Below are 8792 nucleotides of genomic sequence, written 5' to 3'. Positions count from 1 at the left end.
ACAAACGGAAGGCCCTGAACAACAAAGACAGCTAAAAGGGTTGAAGTTAAAGTATTTGTGCAAAATCCTCCTCTCGGATACAAACTAACACAGAAATACTCTTATCAAGAAAGCACTGCTATTCCATGAAAATGACGACACTCGTTTAACCGAAGAAGAGTTAATTGCTGAACTTAACAAAAGGCAACAACAAATTTGAATGATTTCAAAACTGACTGCTATGTACTTTAAGATACTTGTTATGTTATGCTATGTACATTACCACTTTAAGATAATAGTTACATGTTGAATCAGTGTTTTAACACATAACCAACAAATTTTATTATTACCAAAACACACATACAAACACACCATCACAAACATACAAATTTTATTACTACTAATCTCTGAGTGTCACACATAAAAACACACCATGAAACACCATCACATACTAATCTCTGAGTGACATAAGAAACTTAAAATTCAATTCCATTGAGCAATTCAGTTCAAGAATTGCTTTGCCCAAAAGTTTTAACTCGTCGAGCTCTCTCTGTCCTACATCAACCATAAAAAAAACAACAATATCTCGGATACAACTAGCGGGCATCCGAGTAAGAACTTTTGTAATGAGATCCCTGGCATCCAAGCTGTTGCTAGTCTTTACAAATTCTTCAGTAAGAGTTTCCCGACAAGCTTTATCTACCTCGATTTGAGCCTCAATTCGCCTTCCGAGGGCAGCCTTGTAGGATCTGGATGATGATGATGATGATGATGACGAGCAATTCATTATTAACTAAAAAAAATAATTTAAAATTATGTAGGTATATGAGTTTCACAAATGTGGTGTAGGTATATATAACCAAAATGCTCACAGACAAATAGTAACTGTAATAAAAAAACAAAAGGGTGTCCCACGCTTGGGAAACGCACCAATTTGTCTGATGTGTTTTTGTTTAATCTAGAGATTACTTGCATTTATATCACCTGTTAGAATTAATTGATCACAATTATACGTCACCTGTCAAAAATGCCGGGAAAAATATTATGGTAATGATAGCCTACATTAAAGTTAAGCTATATCTTACTAGATCTTACTAGATCTTACTACAAATCAAACTTAACTACATTAAGTTTGGTTATTCAATCACACTAACTGTTTCAGAAAGATAATAAAAATGAATTCTTCTGAGAAAACCGTGAAGGCCATCGTGTAAAAAACGATGGATTTTCAGAAAGACAAAGACGACTCTCTGTTGAAGAAAGTCGAAGCGATTAGGGCTACACTCGCCGCCGAAAAAACAAACACCTTCCAATCCTGTTATAACCTCATGTTGTGGGAAGACGACATTGAGTTTCGAGCAATGGTTGCTGATTATCAGCAACAACAGTCTGAATGCTACGACCAGTGTGTGAGACCCTAGTTGACACCATAACTACGGTGTCAACCAACATGAGTTTTAAGGAGATGGGGGCGGAGACTGTGGACAAGGCGGAGTGATGGTGATGTTAGCTTTGCTGGTCTTGGTTTTTTTGTGATGTATTAATTGTAATTAATGGTACTTTTTGTATGTCATCTTTTGATGAATGGTAAATATATATTATCTTAAAATGCTTTCTTAACATGTTTTATGTATTGTAATTAAGGGTAATTTTTATGATGCATCTTTTGATGAATGGTAAATATGGATTAATGGTTCTCATCTTTCTTTGTTAAAAATGCATGTAATCAATTTGGTTAAAATATGTAATATAATTGTTCAAAAGAGTTTGTTACGCTTGCAACCCGCTACTGTACAAAGACATATATAAATATCCTAAAACGGTAATAAAAAGCATGTGTACAGCAACTCCTTTCTAAACCCTCCTATATATATACTTATATATCTAGTTTTGTTTTCAATAAAAACTCATTTTTCACCATGGAAGAAATCACATTGAGGACCACCACATCCAGTAACAGAAGCAATCGATCTCAGGTTTATTGTTTTTGTGGAGTTGAAACCATTCAAAAAACATCAAGCACCACCAAAAATCCAGGTCGGAGGTTCTACAATTGTGCATCTCAGGTTAGTGAAATTGCAAATAAAGTTGGAATTCATCTCAGGTTACAATTGTTGACCATAAACCCTATATTTTTTTTTCAACTTTTAGGGCAAAAAATGTGATTTCTTTATATGGCCTGATTGTGCTTCGTCCACAAGATCTGATGTGTGCACAAGATGTACAGACATAATTCCTATCTTGATAAGGGCAAATAAATCATTAGAGGATCAACTTGCAAGGAGTGTAGCTTCAAGGATTGAATAAAAAAAAAGTGAAGTTATTGTATTTTATTTGCTTCTTGTTGTTTTTAGGGATTTTAATTAGTTTTGTAATTAAAAGCTAAGAAACTTTGTTATAATTTTAGACCAGCTATTATGATGTATTTTTATGTTTCTGAACACAATTAAAGGCTTAATGAGTAGTTTAGTTTGAGTGTTTCAGTAGTTTAGTTTGAGTGTTTCCAAAATCACAGTGTATTTACTTCATTAAAAAGAGGTTATTATAATATTTCATTAAAAAGAGGTTATTATCAAAAATCAATAAAAATATATCCCTCTTGAGTTTCGAACCCGCGATATTTGCAATCTATTTTAATCACAAGCGCCTCAACCGTTTGAGCTACACCCTGAGAACGTAATAGAACCTCTTCTAATATTTATATAACGAAATTTAGAAGTTTAAAATTTTTATTTTTACCCGCCAATTAATTGTGTTATCTTCTGGAAGACTCACAAATCAATTAGTATTGACCAAATAAAATCTCACAATCTCACCAAACCCTAATAAATGATATGCTAGTGTATTTATTGAACTCTCATCAATCTCAATCCTACCAAGCAGCTTCATTAATCTCAGGTGAGTACCAAATATTTTTGCTTTTAGTCAGTTACATTTATTGGCGTTAATTAGTATATATATATATATATCGTTGATGACACAGTTAATAAAAAAATTCTTGGAAGATGGATAAGTTTTGGATGTCAGTAGGCGACAGGTGCAGTAAAGCATATAGAGATGGTGTTAAGGCATTTCTACATTTTGCAGTTCGTAATTGCAAGGAGACATCACCACTAATTTCTGTTTCATGTCCATGTGTTAAGTGTTTGAACCACGTATCTCTTAGTGTAGACGAGGTAGAACATCACTTGTATAGGTTTGGAATTGATAAGAATTATACTACTTGGATAAAACATGGAGAAGCCGACACCAACATTCCAACTAATTATGTTGATAATACTGGGTTTGCCTGCACCTGCATTCCAACTAATTATGATAATAATAATAATGGGTTTGTTGACACCAACATTCCAACAGATGCCTGTGAAACTGTAGAAATGGTAAATGCTACAAAAGACAATTTCAAAGGCGACAAGAAGTATCAACAGTTTCTACAACTACTTGCTGACGCTGAGAAGCCCCTATATAAAGGATGTCTTGACTTCACCAAGTTGTCTGCATTAGTACAACTACTCAACTTGAAGATCAAGCACGGGGTATCTCTTAAGTTCGTTGATGAACTTCTGAAATTGTTGAAAAATATGCTACCTGCAGATAACGAAATGGTAAATAATATGTATGAGGGCAAAAGGATGATGAAGGCAATGGGCTCAGGATACGAAAAGATACATGTGTGTATCAATGACTGCATTATTTACTATAAGGATTACAAGGATTTGGAAGCATGTCCAGTTTGTAACAAGTCAAGGTGGAAGGTGGATGAGAAGACTAACAAAACTTACATAAACACGCCCGCTAAGGTACTGTGGTACTTTCCCATTATTCCACGATTCAAGCGCCTCTTTCAATCAAAGACCACAATAGAGAATTTAACATGGCACGCCACGAGTACCAATAAACCCGGTGTTTTACGCCACCCATCAGATTCACCAGCATGGAAAGCCATAGATGACAGGTACTCCGATACCATCGGAAGCGATCCAAGAAATCTTCGTCTAGGGATTTGCACTGATGGGGTCGAAGTACATAGAGGCAACAGAAACCACAATGTCTGGCCTGTTTTAGCAGTCATTTACAACCTTCCACCTTGGATGTGTATGAAAAGAAAATTCATCATGCTTTCCTTATTAATATCCGGAGTGACAGGAAACAATATTGATGTGTTTTTACAGCCTTTAATTGACGATCTAGCATCTTTATTTGAGGTCGGGGAGCCAACATATGATGCATATACACAAGAAATGTTTACACTACGTGCAGTTGTGTTATGGACGATTAATGATTACCCTGCTCTTGGTACACTATGTGGTTGCTCTTACAGTGGATTCAAAGGTTGTGTGGTGTGTCGTGGTGACACTCAGTGTGTTCGACTTTATCACACAAAGAAGCAGAGTTATGCTGCCCACAGAAGGTATTTATCACATGACCACCCTTTCAGAAAACAAACAAAGACGTTCAACGGAAAAGAGGAGATGAGAACCACTAAAGAGCCTATGACAGGGGAAGAGATATACGACGAGGTCAAAAACATTAACAATGAATGGGGAAATCTGAATCCCTAAGTGGGAGTAAGAGGAAAAGGGATAACACAACGCCGCACCAATATTGGAAGAAGTTCAACATATGGTACCAACGGCTCAGCTATTGGAAGTATTTACCTGTCCAACATTGTATTGATTTGATGCATGTTGAAAAGAATGTGGCAGAAAGTATTGTCGGGACGTTGCTGAACATTCTCGGTAGGACAAAAGACGGATTGGCAGCTAGAAAGGATTTGGAGTTTTTAGGGATTAAAAAGGAGTTGCAACTGAAGCAAAAGACAACAATACAGAACTGCCTACAGCATGCTTCACATTATCAGCGCAAGAAAAAGACATGTTTCTTGAAACACTGTATAAACTGAAGGCTCCACTAGGGTATTGTTCTAACTTCTCTAGTTTGGTGAATCTTAAAGAAAGGAAGCTACAAGGCCTTAAATCACATGATTATCACATGCTTATGCAACAGTTTCTGCCCCTTGCAATACGGTCCATCATGCCAGAACCAATGAGAAAGGCTATAATCAGGCTTTGTTTTTTTTTTCAAGTCAATTTGTAGCAAATAAATCATTGTAGAAGAGCTTGATAAGATGCAGGAAGAGCAAATAGTTACACTGTGCCTGCTGGAGAAGTACTTTCCGCCATCATTTTTTGATGTCATGGTTCACTTAACCGTGCACCTTGTTAGAGAGATAAAATTATGTGGGCCACCATGCTTTCGTTGGATGTATCCCTTTGAAAGGTGTATGAAGGTTATCAAAGGGCATGTGCGAAACAAAACTTATCCAGAAGGGTGCATTGCTGAGGAGAACATTGCGGAAGAAACAATCGAGTTTCTGAGCGAATACCAAAAAAACATCAAGAGTACTGTTGGTATTCCACATGATAAGCATGATGATAATGGGGAGACAATTCCTGTCACAGGCGTTAAATCAGTTGAAGTTTCTCCTGATCTTTTCAAGAGAGCACATTTCTATGTGCTGCAGAATACGCCTGAAATAGCGTCGTATATCGAGTAAGTATTACTAACATATATACTCTAAATTAATATATATAAATATATATAGGGTGCAGTTACTGTACGCTAATGCCTTAACGTACGGTTATGCGAGACTTTCAAAGGCAAAAAACAAAGCTAAAAACCTAGAACGCTAAGCAAACGCACACAAAATTAATATATACATATATACATATATATATATATATATATATATATATATATATTAATTCGCAATATATTATACTCTTACTTGCAGACAACACAAGACCTCTTTGAAAAACCAAATGCCTGGTAAACGACAAGCATTGCTGGAGAAGGAGCATACTTTAAAGTTTGGTGACTGGTTACGCGACAAGGTAGATCAATTTATTAAGTCTTCTATAACTTTTAAAATTCTTTTATAGTTTATGCAATGTAGGTGAAGAATCTAATCCTTGTAATGAAATTCAGGTTGAAAGAGAGCTAGGGGCTCCCCAGGTTCTGTATCGGAAACCGTAAAGTGGATTGCACACGGAGCACACCGCAACGTTTACAAATACGACTCGTACGACATCAACGGTTTTGAATTTCGTACAAAATCTCATGATGGTAGAGTTTACCAGAACAGCGGGGTTGGTGTAGAGGCGGATGACATGCACATCAAAAAAGACGTGGTGAAGTATGGACAAAACTTTTATTTTGGGGTTTTGCAAGAGATATGGGTCCTAGATTATCATACTAAAAGAATTTCGGTCTTCATGTGCCAATGGGTTGACCGTAAACATGTCAAAAATGATATACTTGGTTACACGTCGGTCGACCTAACCAAATTTGGCCACAAGGATGATCCGTTCATATTGGCCTCGCAAGCACGCCAGGTGTTTTATGTTCAAGATCAACTGGATAGAAAAAAAGCATGTTGTCCTCATGACTCCACCCAAGAATTATAGACATTCGTATGACGAGGTTAATGAGGAATTTAGTATGGTAACTTCCCTCATGAGGGTAATACATTGCCACTTGTACAACCAAATCAACTGCTTCGTAATGAGTCCCCGGATGATTACTGGCGGCCCGGGAAAAAGCCTACAACTATTCGTAATAGAGATTGACACCGATGTTGGGGTTGTCGACCCAGCAGTTGTGTTCGTTCGGCTAGTTAGATGTAAATAATGTTTAAATATAGTTGTGATACATGATATCTTTCTTCTTTACTTTGTACTTATTAATTCAAACTAAAGAAATATTGGTTGTTTTTAATACTATTACAACTTATACGTACAAGCCGGTTTGTTGAATTCATTTCATCTTCTGGCTATTTTGGTCAATTAGTGTCAAGTTCAAACATACATCATGTTATATCGATAAAAGTCACAATTGACTTGTAGTGTACTATAGTAAGATCAATAAAGTCATTACACTCATAACTGACTCATGCTATATCAAAGTTACATTAATACAAAGAAAGCCCAAAAATGCATCATGTTGTCTAGGGTGTTCGGTGACAGTCATCATTTCTCGTCTGATGGTTTTGTTTCTTGCACAACCTCTATTTGGTTATGTTTCAACATACTTTTCAACAGCTGGTTTCCTGCAAAACATTATCAACTCATTTTATAAAAAAAAGACCATTATGCCTTTCTTTTCACTAACCTGCATACCAAAATTGTACCCTCCAGACTTTGAAGAAGCCTTTGAACAAATAAAATTCAGTTTTAAAAAATCCTTTCCAAACTCAATGCCATCACCAGTAACCTTAGATTTAAGATTTGGTGATGGCATTGAGTTTTGGAAAGGATTTTATCAAAATCTAACATCTTTGGGAAGTTTAAGATATGTGGAAACCTTAGATATTTTCTGCTTGGCCAAGTTTGGAATTCACATAACATATATAGAAGTGTAATAAATTTCAGTCACCAGTTTTATTGCAGTCATTAAAGTCTCTGTTGTTATATAGTTGGTTGTTGAGTGTATAATTGCATACTACCTGTCAAAATAGTTTCCACACGCTTTGAAAACGCACAGAAGCTAATTAATCCTGAAAATTAATTACATTTATACCTACTACCTGTCCAAAATCTTGAAAATATATTTATGTAATGATAGCCTACATTCAAGTTAATTAAAATAATAAAAATTAGTATATCACACGCTTTGTACGCTTTTAATACCTGTCAGAAAATCTTTGAAACATATTTATGTAATAATAGCCTACATTCAGGTTAATTAAAATAAAAAACCTAGTTTATCTTACTAGATACGCTACAAATCAACTGAACTACAACAAATTACTGTCTCAACTATCAAAAATTAAATTTTAGGTCTATTTTGTTATTCACTCGCACTAACATCTATTTTAAAGTTATTTATAAAAAATCAACATCAACTACGCTTAAAAAACGCAACAAAAATATAATAATAACATTTACATAGAAGTCATTCCATCAGATTCAGTATCCGAATCTACATAGAAGTCATTCCCTAATTAAAATTTTATTAAAGGCAAACGCTTAAAACACGGTCTTCGTGAAAAAAGTGAAAAATTGATCGATTAACTGTTTTTTTCGGAGAACAAATGATATATTGACGATTCCGAGATGTTTGGATGTGATTTCATGGATCGATTCGTGAAAAAATGGATTCGTGTACGTTAATGTACGTTAAAGATTAGTGTATTGGATCTTTTCACTACAGTTAATAATAACATTTACAATATTAAAATTTACATTAATATATAGAAAACCAAAATATAATAACATTTACAATATTAAAATTTACATTAATATATAGAAAACCAAAATCAAACATATAAAATTAACTCCTAGCATCCGATTCCAAATCGGAATCTACAACGATATCCATATCTACATCCGGAGTCCTGCCATCAGATTCCGTATCCGAATCTGAATCCGAATCCTCTGGAGTATGAGAGGGCATGATCCTCTGGTACATTCCATCGGAGGTGTAGGTGTAGTCCCTAAGCCTATGGAGGCGAAGGTTCACCTGAGAATGGAATGCCCCATAAACGGACACCGCCCTGAAGTGCTCCAAGTCTTCCAACTCGATGTACGCCACCTCGATCCCCGGCACTACCATTTCAGTGCTAAAATAATCAATAGTCGTGTACCCAAGCCACCTAACCATTCGGTTAAGTTGTTGGTACGAGAAGGTTTGAGGGTTGACATAGTCAATATACCTCACCCTCTGATTCCTCCGGAAGGCGCCGGAAAAAAAGTGGAATCGTATCGTGAAGAATGTGGGGTCGTCGTAGATGGGGGATTGAGCACCCGGTGCAC

At 35.8% G+C, this 8792-nt stretch overlaps 1 long non-coding RNA gene across 1 annotated transcript; it reads right to left on the bottom strand.

The window, feature by feature from the left end:
* Positions 1-218: 218 nt before the first annotated feature.
* LOC143576110 (uncharacterized) lies at positions 219-936 on the bottom strand. Its single transcript, XR_013142891.1, has 2 exons — positions 410-936; positions 219-379 (listed from the first exon to the last, which is right to left on the bottom strand). It is a non-coding gene; the product is annotated as an uncharacterized LOC143576110 (long non-coding RNA).
* Positions 937-8792: the final 7856 nt, after the last annotated feature.

The sequence above is a fragment of the Bidens hawaiensis genome, unplaced genomic scaffold, assembly GCF_021521415.1.
Source record: "Bidens hawaiensis isolate Kalapana, Puna unplaced genomic scaffold, B.hawaiensis_p1.1 tig00027996_1, whole genome shotgun sequence".
NCBI lineage: Eukaryota > Viridiplantae > Streptophyta > Magnoliopsida > Asterales > Asteraceae > Bidens > Bidens hawaiensis.
The sequence above is the reverse complement of the archived record's forward strand: the minus strand, read 5'-3'. Positions and strand labels throughout refer to the sequence as shown.